This window comes from Myiozetetes cayanensis, unplaced genomic scaffold (genome assembly GCF_022539395.1).
Source record: "Myiozetetes cayanensis isolate MyiCay16 unplaced genomic scaffold, myiCay2020 scf164, whole genome shotgun sequence".
In the NCBI taxonomy this organism is placed as follows: domain Eukaryota; kingdom Metazoa; phylum Chordata; class Aves; order Passeriformes; family Tyrannidae; genus Myiozetetes; species Myiozetetes cayanensis.
The window spans coordinates 34,447-47,265 of NW_026087315.1; positions in this window are offsets into that span (position 1 = coordinate 34,447).

Consider the following 12,819-nt stretch of genomic DNA (forward strand, 5'->3'; position numbering starts at 1 on the left):
TGTTAAAGCTTCAAAGTACTACAGGTTTTTTAAGACACTTTGCCTTTTCCTTTTATTCTGTGTTTGGAAGAGGTCTGTGCAATTATGGCCTCCAATTCTCTGCTTCAATTAGTCCCTGGAGAGTTTGTCAGTAGTGACACTCAGTGGGGCTCATTAATGCTTCAAGGTAACTCATGGATTTTGAAGGAATTTTTCCTTTTGAAAGTGAGTCTTTGAGAAGTTTGTTCAGTCATGGCCTACGATTATCTGCTCTAAGGAGTCCCTTGAGAGCCTTTGTCAGGAATGGCCCTCAGTGGGGCTTATTAAAGCTTCAAGGTACCACAGGTTTGTTATGATACTTTGCCTTTTCTTTTGATTCTGAGTTTTGAAGAGGTTTGTTCAGTCATGGTCTCCAATTATCTACTTTAATTAGTCCCTGGAGAGACTTTGCCAGTAGTGACACTCAGTGGGGCTCGTTAATGCTTCAAGGTACTCAAGGGTTTTGAAGGAACTTTTCCTTTTGAAAGTGAGTCTTTGAGATGTTTGTTCAGTCATTGACTCCAATTCTCTTCTCCACCAAGCCCATGAGGAGCCTGTTTTGGGAATGGCCCTCAGGGGGACCCATTAATGCTTCCAGATACTATGGGTTTTCCTTCTGACTTTCACTGATGGACAGGTTTGTACAATCTCCCCTCAGTACCTGAAGTTGAAGGACTCAGCACCAAAAGCTCCCCGGGGCTCACTCAGATAAAGCAAGTCCTGACAAACCATGGCCCTTCCTGTGATTTCCCTCTAGTCTAGACAGTAAATTAGGAATGTTATCTCCTGGAATCAGGGGACCATTGGGACACTGCCCAGAGCCTTTGTCTGCCTGCACTCATGACCTGCAAGGATCTGCTCGAAGGAGTCCCTGGGGAGGCTTTGTCAGTGCCTGCCCTCAGTGGGGCCCAGCAATGCTTCAAGGGACTTGGCCTTTGGCTTCTGACTTCTTGAACAGCTTCTTCAATCTTCTCTCAGTACCTCAGGATGATGGACTTGTCTCTAAAGACACCGTGGGGCTCATTAAAATACAGAAAAACAAATTGTTTGGGTTTTTTTTAATTGTCTTCCTGTCTTCACGTCTTTCAACAACTAATTGGAGTTGTTTTCTAGTTTAGCTAAGGAGGAAAATTTCAAAAGCAGCTCCCAAACAATAGGTTGTTTTTTTTTTTATGAAAGGGAGTGATTTACAGAAAGCCTTGGGATGCAAGAGGGTCTGGGTACAAAGGGCTTGGATGCAAAGAAAAGGGGCAAAAGAGATTAGTAGCATTTAATCATTCACCAGCTTAACAGTTATCAAGGGATTCAATAGCATTTACTACAATTGAACAGTGACTGAATTATAGATTCACAATAACAACGCTCACATCACAGTCAATTCACACTGATGTCTCAGACCTTTTTGGTTTTTTTTAAGTTCTGTAGATTTTAGAACTAGTTGTGTAGTGAATATATTTTAATGTAGCAGTATTATATACCTTACTCTTAACATAATGTTTACACATACCCAACCCTACTACCCCATTCCATATCAATCCCTCTAAACTCTGTTTTTACTCTTCTTTTCAGGGTAGAATTATAGAAAAACACCCTAAGGCCTGGACCAGAAGATATTACACCGACACAGTGACCTTCTAGGTAGAGCTCTTTAGGAACTCCCAGGATTGTGTGTGCTGCTAACAAGATGAAGATGAGGAAGAAGAGGTCCCAAAGGCACCAAACTCAGTTCCTGAAGGGGTGTATCAGGGGACAGAATGGGCAGAACTGGCAGTGCATAAACCTGGGATTGGGTGGACCTTATTTTAAAATCATAGAACCCTTGTCTGGGGCACACATGGTATGTGTTCCTGTAGGCCTAACAACTCATTAAAGGACCAGGTCTCTTTATCTTATCTCCTACCTAAATTGGCCTGGAGTCTTCTTCTCCATGGTCTCTTAAGGCAACAACACCCACACCCAGGCAGAAATGTGTGGACACACCAATTTCTGGGTGTGTAAAGGTCCCTCTTTGAAATGCTCCTGGTTGTCAGTGAAACCCTCCCACTCATCCCTTTGTCTTTCCCAACAGAAAAGGTTCCACAAGGCCCTGCAGTGTCCCAATGAGCCCTTCATTCCATGAGTTTCCACAGTGTCACAGTGAGCCCTTGATGCCACGAGTTCTGTGATTTCCATGTTACCTTGGGTTGATTAAGAACCTGCACTGTCTCACTGGGCCCTTGATTCCGCCAGGTTTGACAGTGTCACAATGGTCCCTTCAGCTCCAGGAGGCCCTGCAGGGTCACAATGGCCCTTTGATTCCATGGCATTCAGCAGTGCAATAGTGGTCCCTTCATTCCATGAGTTTCCCCAGTGTCCCAATAGCCCCTGGACTCCACATGGCCCTGCAGTGTCCCCACAGAGCCTTTGATTCCAGGAGATTGTGCAGGACGAGCCCTGGGAGGTCCCCATGGAGCCCCCAGGACAGCAAAGTGACCTCCCAGCTCTTGAGGAGCCCTGAGAACTTCCCCAGGGGGAAGGGCCAGATCCTGCCCTGGGATGGGCAACCCCAGCTGGACGGACACACTGGGAATGAGAGGCTGGGAAGCAGTGCTGGGAAAGGGCCCTGGGGGTGCTGGTGGGTGCCAGTTGGCCCTGAGTCAGCAGTGCCCTGGCAGCCAGGAGGGCCAAGCCTGTGCTGGGGGCATCAGGGAGGGGATTGTCCCTCTCTGCTCTGCCCTGGGGCGGCCTCACCTGCAAGATTGGGGCAGTTTGGGGGGACACAATGGAAGGGAGAGATTAAGGAATTTGAGAGTGTCCAAAGGAGGCCATGAAGACGGGGATGCGCCTGGAGGGGAAGGCATGTGAGGACACTGAGGGCAATTGGTGTGTTTAGCTGGAGAAGAGGACACTGAGGGGAGACCTCACTGCAGTCACAACATCCTGGGCAGGGACAGAGGAGGGGCAGACCCTGAGCTCTGCCCTGTGGGGAACAGGGAAAGAACTGAGGGAATGACCTGGAGCTGTGTCAGGGCAGGGTTAGGCTGGATCTTGGAAAAAGGTTCTTCCCCCAGAGGGTGGTTGGGCACTGAACAGGCTCCCCAGGGCAGTGGGCACAGCACCAAGGCTGACAGAGCTCAAGGAGTGTTTTGGATGATCCTCTCAGGCTCATGGTGTGAGCCTTGGGGATGGTCCTGTGCAGGGCTAAGGGTTGGAGTGGATGATCCTTGTGGGTCCTTTCCAATTCAGAATAATCTGTGACTCTGGTGTTATCAACCCTGTGTTCAGCACAAATCCAAAACACAGTCCAGCACTGACCATGGGGAAGAAATTTAACTGGACTCCCCCTGAAAGCAGCACACCCATCATGGGCTCTCACACAAACATCCCACAGTCCATTTGCCACCTGGAACCAGTGACTCTGAGTTCCTGCTTCCCCAGCCCCAGGGATGGTGTCCTTGTCTGCTCATTCCTCCACACTCTCTTCTCAGTGATGGCATCTTAACCAGACAACCCCCTAGGAATAATTTCCTTCTAAGTCTTCAATTCTTTTGTGGTTTATTAGGCAGATCTCAGAAGTGTATTCAAAGATAATATATTGTATTAAAGAAGCAATGAGAAAATGTTTCATTTTTTATGGACTGCTTACTTTTTCCTTTTTTTACATTGATATCAGCAATCCCCAGTTGATATTTATCCCAGGCACCTCCTAATTCAGTCTGAATAGATATGAAAATCAAGACATTTTATGTCTGGAATCCATCAGATTCTATCCCTATTGTATTATTTAAACAACGAATAAAAAAGTCTTTTGTGTGTTCTGCTTGCTTTTTTCCTGTTTTTACATTGATATCAGGAATCCCCAGTCGATATTGATTCCAAACACCTCCTAATTCAGTCTGAATAGATAAGAAAATCAAGACCCTTTGTGTCTTACACTCCATCTAACTTTATCCCTATCCACACCCCACCATTCCCTCATCCAAGCCCTGGGACTCAAAGCAGCCTTGGGCAAATCTGAGCTTCCTCCACTAAAGGCTGGGCCTGCAGGTTTCAGCTCCTTGGCACCAACTCCCACCTGCTTGGCTTGGAGAAAGAGCTGCTCAGGACAGTGGTTTTCTGTGGTTGGGTTTTGGTAGCGGGAGGCTGCAGGGGTGGTTTCTGTTAGAATCTGCCAGAAGCTTCCCCTGTCCCATGGAGCCAATGCCAGCTGCTCCAGGATGGAGTTCCTGCCACTGGGCAAGGCTGAGCCACTTAGGAGTGACAGTAACACCCCTGGGATAACACATTTCAAAAGAGAGTTGCACAGAAAAAATTCCACCTTGGGAAGATCAGAGTGTGAACATGGGATAAAAACACAGAACACAAAGGTCAGTGCAGAAGGGGGGGCAGGAGGGACCCCACAGGAGCAATGGAAGGACTCAGAGCTGAGGCCCCTGTGACCCCTGGGAGAGCATCGGGGTGCAAAGACCCCCCTGCAGCCCCTGGAGGCTCCCACACTGGAGCAGGGGGATGCAGGAAGGAGGCTGTGACCCCGGGGCAGGCCCAGGATGGAGCAGGTCCTGGCAGGGACCTGCAGCCCGTGCAGAGGGAAGCCCAGGCTGGAGCAGGTTTTTCCCAGCAGGACTCGTGGCCATGGTGGGGGACCCACACCGGGTCAGCTCATCCCTGAAGGACTGAACCCATGGAGGAGGGACCCACGGGACAGCAGGGTGGGAAGAGCTGCTGCCTGAGGGATGGACTCACTGCAGAGGTCCATCCAGAACTGTCTCCCATGGGAGGGACCCCACAGGAGCAGGGAAGGATCCAACTCCTCTCCCTGAGCAGTGACAGAAACAGCAACTGACTGTAACCCCCATTCCCATCCCTCTGAAATGCTGGGGGGAGGAGGGAGAGCTGAGAAGGAAGGAGGGTGGGAGAAAGGTGTTTTTCAGATTGTTTTATTTCTCACTCTTTGGCTTTTATCCTGTCAGTAATAAATTTAAGTAGTATCCCTACTTTGAGTCTGTTTTGCCCCTTAGAAAGTGACTTTCTCCCCACCCTTATCTGTACTCAGGAATCCTCAGCTGTTTTTTTTCTTTATTCTGTGGAGTTGCAGACTGAGGGGGAGGTAGCCGCTTTTAGTGGGTGTTTGAAATCCAGTCAGGGTTAACCCACTAAACCAACCCCTCTGCTTGAGGCCCTTTTGTGATGTCACAGCCTACCCTCTCCGTTCCGGAATAGCCCTTGGCAACCAAAGAACCAACCCCCCACAAGGTCAGAATGCAGCCCCACCCATGTGCCCCTTTATGATGTCCCAACCCATCCTCTCCATTCTGGAATAGCCCCTGGAAACAAAAGAAGTAACACCCCACACCCCCACAGTGCAGCCCCACCCATCTGCCATGGGCCCCTTTGTGATGTCATGGCCTTTCCCCCAGGAAAGAAAGCCTGTAACCTTTGGGTTTCAGGTGTAGTTGGTGGGCCACCCTGGGCACTCCATGGGCAGCAAGAACTTTCTGTCCTGCCAGCTTTTGTCTAGCAGGAATCTTTGTCCAGGTTCAAATTTGGCAGTCGGACTGACAATTCCAGTGCGGGGACCTGCAAGTGAACGACAGCCCTGCCCTCCAGGAAATAAACCTCTTACCCTCGGTCTCTTTTCCTCTTCCTTCAAATACAACCTGCAGGGCAGCTTTCTGCCATCTCTTCTCTTGGGAATTGGGAAGATAGACCCGCTCCCATGTTTAACACCTCACGCAAAAACACCCTGTTAACACCTTTCCCGACCTTCCCCATCCTTCCCCAAAGCCAAGATGTGGAAAGAACAAGTGCCCTTGTCCCTGGCTGTGCTGCTGTGCTGGGAGTCTCTTCCCTCCAGCTCTGCACACAGGCACTGCCCCTGCAGCTCCAGAGAAGGGCTGAAGAAGCATCTTCAGCACAGAAATCAGGGCAGAAGTATCAGGGATTGTTGATATTTTTTGGTCTGTGTTTGACCCAGCCACCTGCAAAAGTTTTGTTCTTTGCTTGCCAAGTTCACTGATAAATGGGAGCTTTGTCCTTGGAGAGACAGTTTCTTGTATAAACTGTTTTAATTGGTGCTCTGTGATCGGCTGTAGAGGACATTTGAAGGAGAAACCGAAGAGGAGAGGATGAAGTAAAGCCCCCGGACCCAAATAGATGAGACCCCTTGAGTGAAACAGCGCAAGTGCGAGGGGAATCCCCACGTTCTCCCGCATGGCTGAAGGGGGGCACTCACAGAACGGGGGAGGGACCGAGGGCCTCTGGCTGGGTGGTGCTGCCACACCGGCCCAGGGAGACGTCACCAGCTAAGCGGATAAAAAATGCAGGTGGCTTGTGCTGGGGGCTCTCAAGCTTCACAGGAAGGACAACGTTGCCTTCTGCGGGGACGCCGCTATCTTTGTGAGCCTGCTGACCCTCCGAGGATGCAGCCTCTGCTGGGGGGAATTCTGGTTATCCTGGGGTTGGTAAGACAACCTCGTAAAACACACCTGCGTGGGTGGGGGTTTCCCTGAGGGCTTAGTTCACTCCTCTCCTTTCCTGACTCTCGGGTTCCCGTTTACTTGGCCACTTTCTGTAATAAATATTGGGTTTATTGATGAACTTTCGGCAGTGTCTTGGTTTTCAATCTCAGCATCCTTTCGAACTCACCCCGTTTCAAGGTGTTAATGAATGAAGCCTGAAATTACACAACAACAGGGAGAAAAGACAAGAATGAAAACTTACAAAGGTTGTGGTTGCTGCTTTAATTCAGAATTCAAATATTAGGGGTGGTGGCAGAGGGCAGGCAATGCGAGGAAGAGGGGGCTCACCTTCTCAACAAGCAAGAGTGGTACAAAATCCATGTGCCCATTGCATGCAGGAGGGACACTGGAAACGGGATTGCCCTACATTGGCAAATGGGAACCCAGGAGGAGCTGTCATCGCTCATCAGACCAGGGAATGAGGGGACCGGTGAGTCATTCCCTGGAGACCCACTGGTTAAAATGGAGCAAGGGGAAGGTGAAAAAGAATTAGACTTTCTGATCGACACTGGAGACACATTTTCAATTCTAAACCAAGAACTAGTGCCTGAAAGTGGGAATCTGTCCATAGTGGGAGAAAGATATAATGAAGTTGGACAGTCTTACCCCAGAAATTTAAAAACAGTCCCACTTTGTTCAGTGACCAGCCAGTCAAAGAGCTGGAACAATGGCAGCAGCCACCGGCAGATGGCGTTCTTCTACAATATGGAGATGACTTGTTAATAGCGACCAGAACAGAAGAAGTGAGTGTGCAGTGGACAATCTCTCTTTGAAACTTTTTGGGTTTAAATGGTTCCCGAGTTTCCCAACAGAAAGCACAGTTGGTGCAAGAGAAAGTGGTGTACCTGGGGTATGAAGTCTCCGGTGGGCAATGTTCCCTGGGAACAGCAAGAAAGGAAGCATCCTCCAGACACCCAGCCCAGAAACAGGGGAGATCTCCAAGCCTTTCTAGGAATGACGTGTGGGTGTAGTTTATGGCTCTATCAGTAGGGAGGACTTGTAAAGCCTTTCTAGGACCTGCTGAAAAGAACCCAAAAGAACATCATGTGGAACTCTGAGACAGACGAGGCCTTCAAAGGCCTGAAGCGGGAGCTCAGGAGGGCTCTGGGGTTGGCTTTGCCTGACGGGACGAAGCCCCTTTGGTCGTTGTGCCATGAACGTCAAGGAATGGCTTTGGGGGTCTTGGGCCACCAAGCAGGGCCATCCAGGAGGGCCGATGCTCGACTGCAAACAGTGGGATGGAGTCAGCAAGGGATGGCCCAGCTGTCTGACAGCAGTGGCTGCAGCAGTCATGGACCACTGTCCCAGTGATGCCACTGCTGTCCCTGTGATGTCACTGCTGTCCCTGTGATGTCAGTGATGTCCCTGTGATGTCACCAGAAACCTGTGATGTCACTGGTGTACAGTGATGTCAACTGCTGTCCCTAGGGGTGGTCCCTGTGTCCCCAGTGATTTTAGGGCTGTCCCATGTGATGTTACCACTCTCCCCAGCGATGTCACTGTTCCCCAATGATGTCAGTGAAGTCCCTGTGACGTCACCGCTGTCCCTTTGACAGCACCGCTTTCCCCAGGGGTGGAACCCCTCTTCCTGTGATGTCACCCATGTCCCCAGTGATGTCCCTGCTGTCACTGTGATGTCACCCCTGTCTTTGTGAAGTCACCCATGTCCCTGGGATGTCACTACTATCCTCTGTGATTTCACAGATGTCCCTGTTAATGTCACTGCTGTATCTGTGATGTCACCACTATGCCGAGCCCTGGCACCATTGTCCTGTCATGTCATCGATGGCAGTGATGTCCCTGTGACATCACAGCTGTCCCTTTGTTGTCAACAGTCCCATGTGATATCACTCGTCCCCAATGATGTCACTGCTGTCCCTATGATGTCACCGCTGTCCCCAGCAGTGCCACCATGTCCCCATGATGTCACTGGCATCTCTGTGTTTTCACCAGACCTCTTTCATGTCACCGATGTCCCTGTGACATCACAACTGTCCCTTTTTGTTTTCACCAGTCCCCTGTAATGCCATTGGTCATCAAGGATGTCACTGATGCAACTGTGATGACACCAGTGTCACCAATGATGTCACTGGTGTCTCTGTGATGTCACCCTTGTCCTTGTGAAGTCATTGATGTCCCCAAGGATGTCACCGATGTCCACATTATATCATTGCTGGCCCTTTGTTGTCAGAATTCCCCTGTGATTTCACTGGTCCATTATGATGTCACTTCTATCCTTGTGATGTCACCACTGTCCCATGTGATGTCCCTGGTGTCTCTGTGATGTCACCTCTGTCTTTATGGAGTCACCGATGACCCCAGTGATGTCACCCATGTCCCTGGGATGTCACCATTATCCCCTGTGATGTCATCAGTGGTGCCGATAATATCACTGATGTCCCTGTGATGTCACCAGACCTCTTTGATATCAGTGATGACCCTGTGACATTGCTACTGTCCCTTTGTTTTCCTCAGTCCCCTGTGATGTCACTGGTCCCCAACGATATCACCCATGTCTGTGTGATGTCACCACTGCCCCCTTTGGTGTCACCAATGTCCCCGATGATGTCACTGCTGTCTCTGTAATGTCACCCGTGTCCTTGTGAAGTCACCAATGTCCCCATCAACGTCACCGATATCACTGTGATATCACAACTGTCCTTTTGTTTTCACCAGTTCCCTGTGCTCTCATTGGTCCCTAATGATGTAACCAATGTCCATGTGATGTCACCACTATCCCTTGTGATGTCACCAATGTCCCCGATGATGTCACTACTGTCTCTGTGTTGTCATCCGTGGCCTTGTGCAGTCACTGATGTCCCCTGTGATGTCACCTACCACATCACAGTTTCCCATTGTTGTCACCAGTCCCCTGTGATGTAACTGGTCCCCAATGAATTCACTGCTGTCCTTGTGACATCACCACCATCCCTTGTGATGTCACCAATGTCCCCGATGATGTCACTTGTGTCACTGATTTCACCTTTGTCCTTGTGAAGTCACTGAAGTCCCCTGTGATGTCACCGATGTCCCTGTGACAACAGGACTTAGCCTTTGTTCTCATCAGTCCCCTGTGATGTCACTGGTCCCCAGTGATATCACTGCAGTCCCCCTTATGCCACCACTGACGTCAACGGTGGCACCTTGTCCCTGTGATTTCTCCAATGTCTCTGTAATGTCACCATTCCTTTGTGATGTCACCAGTCCCCTGTGATGTCACCAGTGTCCCCTGTGCTGTCAGCAATGTCCCTGATTACATAAATGGTGTCTCTGTGATGTCATCCCTGTACTTGTGAAGTCACCTACGTCCCATGTTATGTCACCGATGTCCCTGTGGCATCATGGTTGTCCCTTTGTGGTCACCTGTCCCCTGTGACCTCACTGGTCCCCAGTGATGTCACTGCTGCCCCTCTGCTATGCCCACTGGTGGCATCATGTCCCTGTGATGTCAGCGATGTCCCTTTGTTTTCACCATTCCCCTGTAATTTCAATGTTCCCCAATGATTTCACCGATGTCCCTGTGATGTCCCCAGTGTCCCCTGTGATGTCAGTAATGACTCAGATGATGTCACTGGTGTCTCCGTGATGTCACCCCTTCCTTGAGAAGTCACTGATGTGATCCCCTGTGATGTCACTGATGTCCCTGTGACAACAGGGCTTAACCTTTGTTCTCATTAGTCCCCTGTGATGTCACTGGTCCCCAATGATATCACTGCGGTCCCTCTTATGCCACCACTGCTATCAGTGGTGGCACCTTGTCCCTGTGACTTCTCCAATGTCCCTGTGATGTCACCAGTCCTTTGTGATGTCACCAGTCCTTTGTGATGTCACCAGTCCCTTGTGATGTCAGCAATGTCCCCGATGATATAAATGGTGTCTCTGTGATGTCACCCCTGTACTTGTGAAGCCACCTACGTTACATGTGATGTCACCGATGTCCCTGTGACATCATGGCTGTCCCTTTGTTTTCAACAGTCCCTTGTGATGTCAGTGGTCCCCAATGATGTTACTTCTGTCTCTGTGATGTCACCACTGTCCCCAGCGGTGGCACCATGTCCCCATGATTTCACCAAATTCCCTGTGATGTCACCAGATACGTTGATGTCCCTGTGACATTGCAGTTGTCCCTTTCTTGTCACCACACCCCTAACACGTCACTGGTCACCAGTGATATCATCGATGTCTGTGTGATGTCACGACTGTCCCCTGTGGTGTCACAAATGTCCCTGATGATGTCACTGCTGTCTCTGTAATGTCACCCTTGTCCTTGTGAAGTCACCAATGTCCCTAGTGCTGTCACCGATGTCCCTGTGATGTCACCAGTGTCACTGATGATGTCACTGGTGTCTCTGTGATGTCACCACTCTCCCCAGTGGTGACTCCATGTCCCCTGATGTCACTGATTTCCCTGTGACATCTGGACTTCCCTTTTTTTAACCATCCCCCTGTGATGTCACTGGTCCAAAATGATGTCATTGATGTCCCTGTGGTGTCACCACTGTCCCTGATGATATCAACCCTCTCTCTGTGAATTTACCGATGTCCCAGTGACATCATAGCTCTTCCTTTGTTGTCAGTATTCTCCTGGGAGGTCACTGGTCCCCAGTGCTGTCACCGATGTCCCTGTGATGTCACCACTATCCACTGTGATGTCCCCAGTGTCCCTGATAATGTCATTGGTGTCTCTGTGATGTCACCCCTTGCCTTTTGAAGACACCAATGTCAGTTGTGATGTCACAGATATACCCGTTGATTTCATTGGTGTCTCTGTAGTGTCATCACTGTCCTAAGAAGTGGCACCATGTCCCAGTGATGTCAGTGATGTTGCTGTGACATCACGGCTGTCCCTTTGTTGTTATCAGTCCCCTGTGATGTTACTGTTCCCCAGTGATGTCACCCATCTCTCTGTGATGTCACCACTGTCCCCTGTGTTGTCAACAATGACCCCGATGATGTCACTGGTGTCTCTTTGATATCACCCCTGTCTTTTTGAAGACATTGAATTCCCCTGTGATGTCACCAAAGTCCCTGTGACATCACGGCTGTCCCTTTGTTGTCACCAGTTCCCTGTTATGTCACTGGTCCCTGATGATGGCACTGCTGTCTCTTTGATGTCACCACTGTCCCCAGGGGTGGCACCATGTCCCTGTGATATCACTGATGTCCCTGTGATGTCAGTAGACCCCTTTGATGTCAGTGATGGCCCTGTGAAATCGCAGCTGTCCCTTTCTTGTCACCAGTCCCCTGGGATGTCACTGGTCCCCACTGATGCCACCAATGTCCCCAAGGATGTCACCACTGTCCCCTGTGTCCCCGATGATGTCACTGCTGTCACTGTAATGTCACCTTGTCCTTGTGAAGTCATCAATGAACCCATTGATGTCACCGATGTCCCTGTGACATCACAACTGTCCCTTTATTTTCACCAGTCACCTGTGATGTCACTGGTCCTCAGTGATGTCACCCATGTCCCTGCAATGTCACCAGACCGCTTTCATGTCACTGATGTCCCTGTGACATCACGAGTGTCGCCTTTTTTTAACCAGCCCCCTGTGATTTCACTGGTTCCTAAATGATGTCACAGCTGTCCCTGTGGTGTCACCACTGTAACCAGAGGTGGCACCTTGTCCCCGTGATATCCTTGTGATGTCACCAGACCCCTGGATGTCACTGATTTCCTTGTGCTTGTCCCTTTGTTTTCAACAGTCACCTGTGATGTCACTGGTACTTAATGATGTCACCCATGTCCCTGTGATGTCACCACTGTCCCCTGTGATGTCACCAATATCCCCAGTGATGTCACTGATGTCTCTTTGATGTCAACCATTTACTTGTGATGTCACTGATGTCCCATGTGATGTCACCGATGTCCCTGTGACATCAGAGCTGTCTCTTTGTTTTCATCAATCCCCTGTGATGACACTCGTCCTCAGTGATGTCACCAATGTCCCTTTCATTAGGGTTAGGGTTGGGGTAAGGGTTTAGGCTTTGGCTTAGGGTAAGGGTTTAGGGATAGGCTTAAGCTAAGGCATAGGCTTAGGTCTTAGGGTTAGGTTTAGGGTTAGGAGTTAGGTAATATTTGGGTTAGAGTAAGGGATAGGGTTAGGGTTAGGGTCAGGGTTAGGGTTAGGATTTAGGGTTAGGGTTTATGGTTAGGGTTTAGGTAACTTTTTTTTATTTAGAGTAAGGGATAGGGTTAGGGTTAGGGTCAGGGTTAGGGTTAGGATTTAGGGTTAGGGTTTATGGTTAGGGTTTAGGTAACTTTTTGGTTAGAGTAAGGGATAGTGTTACAATTAGGGTTAGG